Source organism: Manacus candei, unplaced genomic scaffold, assembly GCF_025592945.1.
Source record: "Manacus candei isolate 608988 ecotype Guabito, Panama unplaced genomic scaffold, ASM2559294v1 h1tg000045l, whole genome shotgun sequence".
In the NCBI taxonomy this organism is placed as follows: Eukaryota; Metazoa; Chordata; class Aves; order Passeriformes; family Pipridae; genus Manacus; species Manacus candei.
The window spans coordinates 6,549,556-6,562,980 of NW_026138093.1; the positions used below are offsets into that span (position 1 = coordinate 6,549,556).

Below are 13,425 nucleotides of genomic sequence, written 5' to 3' on the forward strand. Positions count from 1 at the left end.
GAGCAGCCTCCCAGCAGGGAGAAGCCCTTCAGGTGCTTGGAATGTGGGAAGAGCTTCAAGAGGAGCACCACCCTCCTCACCCACCAGCACATCCACACTGGGGAACGTCCTTACAGGTGTGGGGAATGTGGGAAGAGCTTCAGTGACAGCTCCACCGTTCGCAAACACAAGCACATCCACACCGGGGAACGACCCTACCCATGTGGGGAATGTGGGAAGAGCTTCAGTGACAGTTCCACCCTTCGCAAACACAAGCACATCCACACTGGGGAACGTCCTTACATGTGTTGGGAATGTGGAAAGAGCTTCAGGGACAGCTCCAACCTTCGTAAGCACCAAGTCATCCACACTGGGGAACGGCCATACACGTGTGGGGAATGTGGGAAGAGGTTTCAGACCAGCTCAGATCTCCTCAGGCATGAGCGGACGCACACGGATGAGAGGCCCTTCCGCTGCACCGACTGCGGGAAGGGCTTCAACCGGAACTGCAACCTTGTCACCCACCGGCGCATCCACACCGGGGAGAGGCCCTACAAGTGTGGGGAGTGTGGCAAGAGCTTCACCCACAGCTCTAACTTGACCAGACACCAATGGACCCACCAGTAAGAGAAGCCCCACCAGTGCCCCGACTGCAGGAAAAGCTTCGGCCGCTACTTCCACCCCGAATGAAGCCCCTGATGGGGAGGCAACCCCTGGAGTCCAGTGACTGTCAGTCCATCCCTTTCCACCACAAAGGACCAGTCCCCTTTCCCAGGGGCAGGTTCTGACAACAGAACCCTTCTTGGGGGGTGTGTGGAGATTCCTGCCTTGGCTGGGGACCCCCCCAGGGTCACTCCTGGAGGTTGAGAGCAGAGATCTCCCCACCAGCGTTGGTCTGGGGGAGTTCCATCCCTCTCTAATTAAGAATTTCTCGTTTTGTGGCAGCTTGAGTAGAATTGCTTCAACAATTGCTTTAGTGTAGAGCACTGTCCTATCTTATCCTGTACAGGTAGTTTTAGTGTATATATTGTGCACTAAGTAATTCTGATGAAGATCTTTTGTCTGATCATTTGTATCCCTAAATAAATTCCTTTTTATCAATAGATCTGATTTGCTATCAATAAAACCTAGGGGACCAAAGTGATTCAGTCACACTTCTGTAATTTCTCTAAACTGAAACTGTTGGCATGATCCAAGGTTGAGATTAGATCCAGCAGCCCCCAGCACCGTACAGTAAGTTGGGAGCTCAGAGGGGCCACCCCCCTTTCCCAGCCCTCCTGTGCCCAAAGGCTCCCATGGGACCGTTTATCCCACCACACTACCCCTGCTCTTTTACCCTTCTCCCTGTTCCTCCCAGTTTTTCATAGTCCACTCAATCCCCAGCCCCAATTAGGATCACTCTGGGGGTCCCAATCCCCATTTTTCCCCCCTCTCTCACCCCTTCCACATCATCTCCCCACTCCCCAGCCTTCTCATGCTCAGTTTGGGGGTCCCACCCTCCTCTTTCCCCACTCTCCAGACCTCTCCCACTTATTTCCCATCATTCTCAATGGTCCCCCCCTCCACTTTTGAGGGGTCTCACTCCCCTCCCACTCAGTTTGGGGTCCCACTACCCCTTTATCCCCCCTAACCCCCCCTTTTCCCACCGACCTCCCCCTTCCCACCCCCCGCTCACCTAAGAACTCCTCGCCCAAAGCAGCTGGGGGGGCTCCCAGCACCACCAGTGCCCAGAGAAGTCCCCCCAGAGAAGGGGTTGGGTGAGGTCCTGGGTGGGCTTTGAGTGTGTTTGGGGGTCCTCGGGGAGCTCTAAGAAGGTTTTGAGGGGTTCCCAGCACCTTTTGGGATGAGCTGGGTGCCTACTGAGGGGCAGGTGCACTCCCAAAGCCCCCCCAGAGTGGGTTTACATGGGGGGAAACAGGGGAGTCCCTATTCCCGATCCATCCTGGAGCCAGTTCTGCCCCCCCCAAACTCGGCTGCACCCCTCGTTATCCACCCCCCCTCCCCCACTGCCCCCCAATAACCAGGACTGGGGAGAACTGGGAAGCTTTCCTGGGATCAGGAGTGGCAGCAGGGGAGGGGGGGACACACGACCCCCCCAAAATCCTCACAGGGACAGGAGGGGTCCAGGCTGGGCCCGAGGCCCCGGGGAGGGGCTGCGGCCGCCACCGGCTCAGGAGCTCTGTGGGGAGAGAAAAGGGGGTGACAGCGGGGTGGGGGGTCCCCGGGGGGGCACAGACGCTCTGGGGGGACACACGACCCCCTGGGACCCCCCTCACCTTCTGGCGCAGGTAGAAGCCGAGCCCCAGCGCCAGGGAGACGAAGGCCAAGAGGAAACCCCCGGCCCCTCCTTGGCAGCAATTGCTCAGGCTGATGGAGCCCGGCAGGGCCGGGGCCGCCGGCGGTGTCCGATCCCGGCAGGAAGCGGGGAGGCCCTGGTGGTGTCTGACAAAAATAAATCAAGGCAGATCTCTCTCTTTCTTTTACCCCCGGGCAGTGACCATCAAGAGCTGTCCCTGCTTCGCAGCAGAAGCTCCACACAGAGTTCAAGAAAGTCTTTGGATGAATCTGCTCTAGGAAAGTTGGCCTTGGGCTTTTATGCTTTGTCACTGATGGATCTCAGTCACATATTCCCAGGCCAGTGAGCAGCTGATCTGTCAAACTCTGCTTCCAAAAGCAGGATGTGTGTTGGAAGGTTGGGGAACCAGGCTGGGTTTGGCACAATTCAACACTAAACCAACCCCTTGGCACCAACAGTAACTCACCACAGAGAGCTTGCAGTGCCTGCATTCTCCCATCAGATTCTTTTCCAGGTAGAACATCCTGCTACAAGGGGTCTGTTACCACCCACCCCAGAAAGGGGGGGGTAACCCAGGTTCTTAATAATAAATCCCTTGGGGTGGGTTAGAGTGAAATGAGACCAAATAATTGGTGTATGAAAACATATAAGTAGGGTTTATTTTTGAACAATTTTATTTCAAAGGTAAACAGGTATGTTGCCATTTTGGGTGTTATCATCTCTATCTCTCATCTACAGCAATATGGCATAAAGAGAACCTTTAGGGAAAATGCATACGGGAAAGGCAGGATAAGGGTGAGGGAGAGTAAGGGAAAGCAAAGCTGAGAGTGGGAAGATGTCTATGGTCACCACCCACGGGGTCCAGAGATGGAACTTGGGAGTTGCAGGTCCAATGTCTGTCAGTTGAAGTGGTGGCCTTGATCTGTTGGGGGTGGGGGAGGGAAGCCCCCACACTCCAAGAAGTTATGAGTTATTATATCCATGGATGGTGTCCCGGGCCGTGCCTCGAGCCTCCAAGGTCTGCTGGGCCTGCGCAGAGTTCCCGTGAGGGGCCTGGTAAACATGGCTCTTCTCGCCTTTTCAGGGCTTGACACCTTCAGCAGCACTGGCAGGGGGGATGGGTCCAGCTGCCTCTTCCCAGCCTGCAAAAGTGCCCTGGCAATCCTAGAATGCATAAATCATTGTGGCAGTTTGAGACCCTCAAAAATCCAATTTCCAAGTCCTAGCCCCCCCCCCAGTTTGTTTCAGTGTGAGAAGGTTTTCAGACAAAACATAGTTCAGTATGGGGGGAAGGGAATTATATTACAGTTTATTACTTACACAAATAAATACTATAATACATTATATACACAATTCTAACTATCTCTCCTATGGAAAAGCAATATATTTACATTAGATCAAATCCTTCCTTTCCCTCCAATAAAAGTTCTGAGGGGAAGATGAAAAGATCCTATCCACTTTCAGAGCAGCAGTGTCTCTCCTCTTCAAGGCAGAAGTCATAGCTGGATTTGTCGTAGCTGGAAAATCTCTCTCTCTCTCCATTACAACACAGGGGGCTTCTCTCACCCCTCAGCCCTTCAGCTCCAGCTGAAGGTCTCTCTCCCGTGGACTGCGAAAGCAGGGACAAGGCTCACCTCTCCACAGTCATATCACGGCGTACTGGGCACCCCTGACAGTCCCTTCCTCAGGGGATTCAAGTTCCTCCTGAGTCAGAACATTTAGGACTTTCAGTTCAGTTTTTGCCCCAAGCGTTCTAGCAGAGCTCCTTTGCTCCGTCTCAAACTGTCAGCATGGCGAAGGGGGGCAGGAAGGCCTCTTCCCCCCTCCACATTCCTCCTGGCTGTCCTGCTCCAGCTCCAGGACATCTCTGAGCTTCTCAGCTTCTCTCTCTCTCTCTCTCTCTAGTTGCTGCTGCATTTCAGGACTCCCTTCAGGTGGAAGTCCACCCCCTCCTCCCAAGAGGGGTCTCAAAGGGTTTGTAGAAATAAAGCCAGGCTCACCCCAAACAGTCTCTGCTGAGCCTGGTGCTCTGTCTCTCCATCAGGCATCTCTGTGTCTCTCAGCTTGGCTCTGTGCCACCTCACTCCTGCTGACTGTCTTCTTGGCTCTCAGCCACAGCTCTCTGTTCGGTGCTGTCTCTGTCGCCGCTCCTGCTGCCCACTCACAGTGGAGAAAAACTCCCTCGGCTCTTGGCCACAGTACTCAGCCGAGTTTAACACTGTTCCGACTTTCTACAGCCCCAACCGGGGGACTGGGGGGTCTTGGCCCCCAGCGGGGCTCCCTGGCCCCTCTCTCTCCTCGTGGTCTCAGACCATGGCTGCTGCTCTTCTTTCAGCTACGTAATCTCTTATTTTCTGGTCTGTTGTGATATGTTTAATTTTGCAGGGGTGCTGATTGGGTCAACACCAAGAATACCACCTCCTGGGGTTAACCACTTTTCAACTCCAGGGGAAAACCCTTTTTAACCCAGGACAGTCATGAACCATTTCAATCTCTGACACTCCTCACCTTGGCCAGTCAGTTCTTGGGAACAGCCCTGGCAGCCCAGCCCCCAGGGGCACACGATGTGCTGCTGGGCTGGAGAGGACCCTCCTCAGCCTGGGCAGCAGGGCTGCAGGGGGGGATTCCCTGCCCCTCCCCAGCTGGGCCCTTCCTGCCCACCAGCTCCTGCTCCAAAGGGCTCCCACACACCCCGGGCCACTTGTCCCACTTGGGCACTGGAGCTGCCCCAGGGCATCTCTGGGCAGTGGCCAGCTCTGGGACTGCTCTGGCAAGTCATGGCCTGAAGCCACGATTGTGGAATTTAGGAAATAGTTGAAATCTCTGCAGAACAGAACTCTTGGTGACTGCTGAAGGCTTCATGAACAGCACTGCCACATCTTTTCTTTTTTTTAAATTCATCAATTTTTTGTAGGTGAACACCAGGACTATGAGACTTGGAAAGAGCAGCTTTAGACACGGGTCCGCTGCAGCAGCGAATTCCGGGATCGAGCAAAGCAGAAAAACAACGACCACTTGCGTTATTTATTGTAGGGGTTGCCCCCCCTGAGCTGTGTATTTTTCCTGACCCACGGGGGTCCCAGGGGTCAGCCATGATGTTGCCTGAAAGCTGTGACTGCTCAGGGCTGGAGCTCAGCCCCAGCACAGCCTCTCCCAAAGAAGGACAGGGCAGAGCGGCTCTGGGCTGTGGGCAGAGAGGACCAGCTGGGCTGGCAGGCAGCTCCAGGGCACCTCTGGGGCTGCCAGAGAGGGGCTGTTCCTGGGCCCTTTGGGCTTCTGGGAGCTTCTTTGGTCTGATTCTGTAGAAGAGACACAGAACTGAGGCAAGAGCAGCAGGACTACAGCTCCTGGCCCCTCAGATGGACCAATGCGGCCGCTCAGCTGGGCTGTGCCAGCAGATGACAGCTCTCGGCACGCTGAGGATCCCGGCCCTTCCAGCTGGATCCCCCTGGGTGCCATCCTCCCCCTTCAGCCCTAAACCCCCCCAGGACTCCACCAACCTGGCAGGGTCACTCAGCCACCCCTGGGGCAGCTCGAGGTGCTGCGCAGGGGCCTGGGGTGTGGCAAAGGCCTTGGGGGGGCTCCTAGCAGCCTGGTGCTGGAAGAGCTGTTGAGTGGGGAAAAGCTCTTGCTGGTCAGTGGGAGAAAGAGAAAAGGTGACAAAAGCCATGGTTTCTTTTAAGCTTGAGCAAACATTATGCATTTAATGTGACTGAAGGGCTCTGAGGCCAGGCTCTGCAGTGTGGGGACAGGAAAGGGATGTCCTGGGGGCACGCAGGGCTGTCTGAACATGGAGCTTCTTGGGATGTCCCAAGCAGACATGAGAGCAAAGTGGGGCCTGGAGACACTCTGAGGGCAGCTGAGTGCCAAGGGCTGAGGCAGGCCTGTGTGCCCAGGGACACCCTGCCTGTTCCTGCCTGCGTGGTGGCTCCCTGGGACCCATTGCTGGGGGCAGGTGCCATGTCAACAAGCACTGGGACCTGTGGCTAGCGGCCGGCAGCGTGTCACAGACGGGCCCTTTGTGACACCCACTGCAGCAGGTGTGCTCAGCACGACCGTGGCCCACGGTGGGTCAGTGTCCGTCAGGACGGCGACCGGACAGGAGAGGAGTGCGGTGCTGGCGAGAAGCCCCCGACTGCAGTCCACATCTTGTCCACGACCCTTGGTGGCCCCGTGGGAACTTGGCGTTTTGCTGAGGCGTTTTGCCGAAGCATTTTTGCCTGAGGCATTTGGGCCGAGGCCTTTTGGCCAAGGTGCTTTGCCTGAGGCGCTTTGCCTTGGTCTTCGGGCTGAGGCGCTTTGCTGAGGCCTTTTGGCTGCGGCATTTTGCCTTGGCCTTTTGGCCGAGGCCTTTTGCTGAGGCCTTTGGGCTGAGGCACTTTGCCTTGGCCTTTTGGCTGAGGCCTTTTGCTGAGGCCTTTTGCCTGAGGCCTTTTGCCTGAGGCGATTTGGCCACGGCATTTTTCCTGAGGGTGTTTGACTCCACCATTCGGACGCCCTCCGTAGGCAGGCTCCCCTGTGTTCTTTGATTCACAGGATGGAGAAGAGACCCCCCACCTGCCCCAGGCAGGCCTTGATGGAAGACAGCTCTTCCCAGGAGAACCGCTCTCCAGGTCTGCAGCTTCCGTCCTCCTGTGAGGTGACCACCATGCAGCCCCTCAAGCTGGGTGAGTGAGGGGCCCTGTGGGGCTGGGCAGGGCTGGGACCCACCAGCACACCCTGTAGCACACCGGGATCCCACTTTCCTGGCCAGCTGACAGTGGGGGTCCTGGGGTCAGCCATGATGTTGCCTGAAAGCTGGTACTGCTCAGGGCTGGAGCGTGGCCCCAGCACTGCCTCTCCCAGAGAAGTTTGGACCTGGTTTCCTGCCAAGTCCCCGAGACCCAGTGAAAAAGCTTACTTCCCAGAGAGAAAAAAAAAAAAAACAAATAGCAGAGCTAGAGCAAAACTATAGATGTACATATATCACAGTTATATCCAGTAAAAATACTCATCACGGCTGGGCTTTGCAAACGAAGATTTGGGGAGGGCACTACCCAAGTTTGTTGCAAGCGCGTTGGTGGCTGAAAAGGCCAATATGAGATAGACATGTCCGGTTGCAAAAGGTACAGCAGAAAGACTCCTTAGGTGGTATATTCTGCAGGACACGATTCTTTCTGCATTGTCTTTTCTCTTCAAGGGTTTTCCCGCGTGCGCTCTCAAAAGCATCAGCAGTGTTATAGATGGTGTGTCTCCAGGCCTCCCGACTGGAGGCCAGAGTAGACCAGTGATGATGATCAATATGGCCAAGGCTGAGATGTTGTTTCAGGGAGTCCTTGTATCTTCTCTTTGAGGCTCCTCTCTTGCAACAGCCAGTGGCAAGTTCACCATAGAGCAGGATCTTAGGGAGGCGGTGGTTGGTCCTTCACTCTGGAGACGTGCCCTGCCCAGCACAGCTGTGTTCTCAGCAACATGGCCTCAATACTTGTGACTGCTGCTTGTTCTAGAACAGATGTATTGGTCACATAATCTGACCAGTGGATGTTTAGGATTGTGCAGAGGCAGCTTTGATAGAAGCGTTCCAGGAGACGCAGGTGGTGGCGGTAGATGACCCATGATTCGGAACCATACAAGAGAGTAGACAGCACAATGGCTCTGTAAACACTGATCTTTGTACTTTTCTTCAAGTGTTTATTACGTCATACTTTTTTGTGGAGTTTTCCAAAAGCACTGTATGCCTTTGCTAATCTGTTGTCTATCTCTCTGTCAATCTTACTGTCTGTGGAGATGAGGCTACCTAGGTAATTAAACTGTTGGACTGATTTGAGCTCTGATTGGCCAGTGGTGATGTGGGGATGATGAGGGACTTCCTGAGGTGCAAGTCTATGGAGAACTTCTGTCTTCTTTAAGCTGACTTCCAGCCCAAAGAGCTCAGCAGCATCTGCAAAGCAGGATGTTAAACGCTGCAGAGCTGCTTCTGTGTGGGCAACAAGGGCGGCGTCATCAGCATAAAGCAGCTCCTGGACAAGATGGTTTAAGGTCTTGGTGTGGGCCTTCAGTCGCCTTAGATTGAATAGACTTCCATCAGTACGGTATCGAATGTAGATACCGTCCTGATCATCGAGGTCTGCCGTGGTCCTTTGGAGCATCCTGCTAAAGAAGACGGTGAATAGGGTAGGAGCGAGAACGCAGCCTTGTTTCACACCATTCTTAATTAAAAAGGGCTCAGAAAGTGTGTTGCCATATCTGACTTGACCGTGCTGATCCTCATGGAGTGAGATGATCATTTTAAGGAACTTGGGGGGACAACCTAAACGTTCCAAAATCTGCCACAGACCTTTTCTGCTCACAGTATCAAAAGCCTTGGTGAGGTCAACAAAGGTGACATAGAGACCTTTGTTCTGTTCCCTACACTTCTCTTGCAGTTGTCTGAGGACAAATACCATGTCTGTGGTGCTCCTGTTGGCTCTGAAACCACACTGACTTTCAGGTAGGATTCCTTCTGCTATAGTGGGTATTGGTCTGTTTAAGAGTATTCTTGCCAGGATTTTGCCAGCAATGGAGAGCAGAGTAATACCATGATAGTTTGAGCAATCAGATTTAATACCTTTTTTCTTATACAAAATGATGATGACTGCATCACGAAGGTCTGATGGTAGTTCACCAAGCTCCCAACAGCGCACCACAAACTCGTGAAATTTGGTGTGGAGTGCAAGGCTCCCATGTTTCCAGACTTCGGGTGGAATTCCATCAGTCCCAGCTGCCTTGCCAATTTTCACCTGCTGTATGGCCTTGAGGGTTTCTCCTAAAGTGGGAGCAGTATCCAGTTCATACTTTACTGGTTGTTGTGTGATGGACTGAATTGCTGAGTCTTGGACTATGTGGTTGGTACTGAAAAGAGTCTGAAAGTGTTCAGACCATCGATTCAGAATGGAGGTTTTATCTGTCAGAAGTGTTTGACCATCAGCGCTGAGTAGAGGGCTTTGTACCTGGTATGTAGGCCCGTATGCTGTTTTCAAGGCCTCATAGAAACCTTTGTGATCACCTGTATCTGCGCATAATTGAGTTTTTTCAGTTAGATTGATCCACCACTTGTTCTGGATGTCGCGGAGTTTCTGTTGGAGCTTGCTGCATGCGAGACGGAAGGCTGTTGCGCCATGACATCACAAAACCCCCATATGACATCACACCCTTCTTGTGACATCACAGGTCCCTCATGACGTCAAATCCATCATATGACATCACATCCTCTTCTGTGACATCACGTCCTCCCTGTGACATCACAATGTCCCCTGTGACATCACATCATTCCTGTGGCATCACATCTCCTCTATGATGTCACATCCATCATATGACATCACATCTCTCCTGTGATATCATATCATCCCTGTCACGTCGCGTCCTCCCCTGTGACAGAACACCTCCCTTAGGATGTCACATCCATCATATGAAATATCGCATCTCTTGTTATATCATATGATCCTTGTGACGTCATGTCCTCCCCGGTGACATCACATAATCTCTGTGACATCACACCCTTGTTGTGACATCATCCCCTTGCTGTGACATCATCCCCTTGTTGTGACATCATATCTCCCTTGTGATATCACATCCTTGTGGTGACATCAAGGCTCTGCTGTGACATCACATCTATCATATGACATCACATCTCCCCTGTGACATCACATCCAGTGACATCCAGATCCATCCCAAGGTTGGGGGTGTGTGTGAGACAGGCAGAAGCACAAATGCCTGCACAGCCCAGAGCAGTCAGTGTGGGGCTGTGCTTGCTGCTGCAGAGACCCCCAGGGAACAAACACAGGCAGGAGTTTGAAGATGTGTATGTGTCCCTAAGGAGGACACTTGCCTTATTATTGCTTATTATTTGTAATATCTTATAGATCTATCATACAACACCTAAGGATGGATTCTATAGAATATGTACCATAGATATTTGGGTTGGGTCTGGCTGAGCTGCAGTTCAGTTCCCCACAGCAGCCCTCCCAGGGCTGGGCTTGGCATTGGCAGCTGGAAGGGGGTTGAGAACACCCCAGTGTTTTGGCCACTGCTGAGCACAGCACCAACACTGGGACATTCCTTCCTTGGCTGAGGGCAAGAGCCTGGCAGGGGACCCAAGTAGGCCAGCTGAGCCCAACTGACCCAAGGGACATTGCAGCCCATGGGAGGTCAGTTCAGCTCTAAAAGCTGAGGCCCGGAGCAGGAGGGGGGCATTCATTGTCTGATGGCTGCCTGCTGAGGAACCGTCCCGCGGACCCAAGCCCTGCTCCTGGGGAGTGGCCGACCATGGCTGCTCATGGGAAGCAGAGAACAAACCCTGTTAACTTTTGCTTTAAATAAACTGTCTTATCCCAACCCACCAGTTGTTTTTTTTCCCACCTTATTCTCTCCCATGTCCTACTGAGAAGGGGAGTGATAGAGCAGCTGGGAGGGCACCTGGTGTCCAGCCAAAGTCAACCCACCACACACCTGAACACTTCCAGAGACTCCACCACCTCCCTGGGCTACTTGTTCCAATGCCTGAACACTCTCTTAGTGGAAAAAGGGTTTTTGAATATCTAATCTAAGCCTCACCTGATGCACCTTAAGGCTGTTTCCTCTCTTCCTGTCACTAAAAGCTTTGCAGAAGAGACCGATCCCCACACCCACTAAAATCTCCTTTCAGGTCATTGCAGAGAGCAATGAGGTCCCCCTGAGCCTCCCCTTCTCCAGACTCAACCAGCCCAGTTCCCTCAGCCGTCCCTCAGCAGACATGTTTTCCAGAGCCTTCCCCAGCTCCGTTCCCTTCTCTGGACACGCTCCAGCCCCTCAAGGGCCTTTTGGCACTGAGGGGTCAGAACTGGACACAGCACTCCAGGTGGGGCCTCCCCAGTGCCCAGCACAGAGGGGCAATCAGTTCTCTGCTCCTGTTGGCCACACTCTTCTCCACAAAGGCCACGATGCCCTTGGCCTTCTTGCCCCCCTGGGCACACTCTGCCTCATATCCAGCCGCTGTCAAGCAGCACCCCCAAGTCCCTTCCTGCTGAGCAGCTCTCCAGCCCCTCTGCCCCCAGCCTGGAGCGTTCCAGGGGGTTGTTGGGACCCAAGGGCAGGCCCTGACACTTGGCCTTATTGATCCAACCTGTCCAGATCCCTCTGCAGAGCCTTCCTGCCCTCCAGCACATCCACACTCACACCCAACATGGTGTTGTCCATGACTTTCCTGAGGGGGCACTCGATCCCCTGGCCCAGGTCACCCAGAACGATGTTAAACAGGAGCAGCCCCAACCCTGAGCCCTTGGGAACCCCACTAGTGACCAGTCCCACCTGGATTTCCTTCCATTCCCCACCACTCCCTGGGCCATCAGACACTTTGTCACCCAGCAAACAGTTCCCTGGGCAAGCCATGAGCAGCCAGTTTGTGCAGGAGATGCTGGGGGAGATGGTGCCAAAGGCTTTCTGGAATTCCAGAGAGACACATCCCCAGCCTTTCCCTCAGCTGCTGAGCGGGTCCTTTGTCAGAGAAGGAGATGAGGTTGGTCAGGCAGGACCTGCCTTTGCCAACCCCACACTGGCTGGGCCTGATCCCCTGGTTGTCCTGCCCCTGCCATGGGATGGCACTGAGGAGGATCTGCTGCATGGACTTCCCCGGTCCTGAGGCCAATGGGACAGGCCAGGAGTTGCCCAGATGCTCCTTTTGGCCCTTCCTGGGGATGGGCATCCCCTTTGCTTGTTGCCAGTCAGCTAGGAGTTGTGCAGTTGTGCAGCACTGCTGGGGAATGAGTGAGAGTGGCTTGGCCAGCTCTTTCTCCAGCTCCCTCAGGACTCTTGGCTGCATCCCATGTGGGCCCAGGCACTTGGGGGGGTCTCATTGGCAGAGCAGGTCACTGACCATTTCCTCCTGCATTGTGGGGGCTTCACTCAGCTCCCCATCACCAGCTTCCAGCCAAAGCCTGCCTGCCAGGTGTCCAAGGGGTCAGTTCTGCTGCCCTCTCCTTCATTCCCTTACAATGGAAAACTCCCTCATTTTGGGTCCCTGTGCCCCAGATGGCTTCGACCACCACCTCACCCACCAGTCCCACAATCATGGAATGCTTTGGCTTGGCAGGGGCCTTCAAGAGCATCTCAACACCCTCAGAGGAAAGAATTCCTTCCTACTATCTCCTCCAACCCTTCCCTTTCTCCGTGTGAAGCCACTGCCCCTTGTCCTGTCACTCCAGGCCCTTGTCCAAAGTCTCTCTCCATCTTTCTTGTTGGCTCCCATCAGGCATTGCAAGGCCACAATTAGGTCACCCCAAAGCCTTCTCTTCTCCAGCCTCAACAATCCAAATTCTCTCAGCCTTTCCTCACAGCAGAGTTGCTCCAGCCCTCTGATCCTCTTGCTGCACCCCTCTGGACTCGCTCCAACAGATCCATGTCCTTCCTGTGCTGGAGCCCAGAGCTGGAGGCAGCTCTGCAGGGGTGACAACATTACAGCCCTGTGTGTTCCAGTAAGGACACTGTGGAACCTCCTGGAGTAAAGGGGTCATTGTGATACTGTAGGGCCTTCTGGAGCCAAAGGAACCCTGGGACACTGTGGAATCTCATGGAATCAAGGGAGCACTGTCACCCTGGAAAAAACTCCTGGAATTCAGGGCCCATTGTGACACTGCAAGTCCCCATGGAACAAAAGGAACCCTGGGAGACTGCAGAAACTCATGGAACCAAGGGACCATTGGGACATTGAGGGGGCTGATGGAATCAGGAGTCCATTGGGACAATCCAGGGTCTCATGAAATCAAAGGAATTCTGGGACACTGTTGAATCTCCTGGAACCAAGGGTTCCTGCTGACATGCGTGTCCTCCTGGAACCAAGGGAGCCCGGAGATATTTCTGAACCTCCCAGAATCCAGGGGCCATTGGGACCCTGCAGAACCTCCTGCATTCAAGTGCTCCTTGTGAAACTGCAGGCTCTGCTGGAACCCAAGGATTCCTGGAACACTGCAGAGCTCACGGAACCAAGGGGCCACTGTCCCACTGGAGCTCCTTCTGAAGCACAAGGGACCCTGGGACAATGGGAAATCTCTGAGAATCCAAAGGGCATTTTGGGACTGCAGGGCCTCATGGAACTAAAGGAACCTTTGGAGACTGGGGAGGCTCATGGAATCAAGGGGCCATTGTGACATGTAGGGCCT

General features: G+C 54.0%; 1 pseudogene; it reads left to right on the top strand.

Annotated features, from left to right (window-relative positions):
• The window catches only part of LOC127474814 (zinc finger protein 208-like), a 549,167-nt pseudogene that overhangs the window by 112,413 nt on the left and 423,329 nt on the right, over nt 1-13,425 (top strand).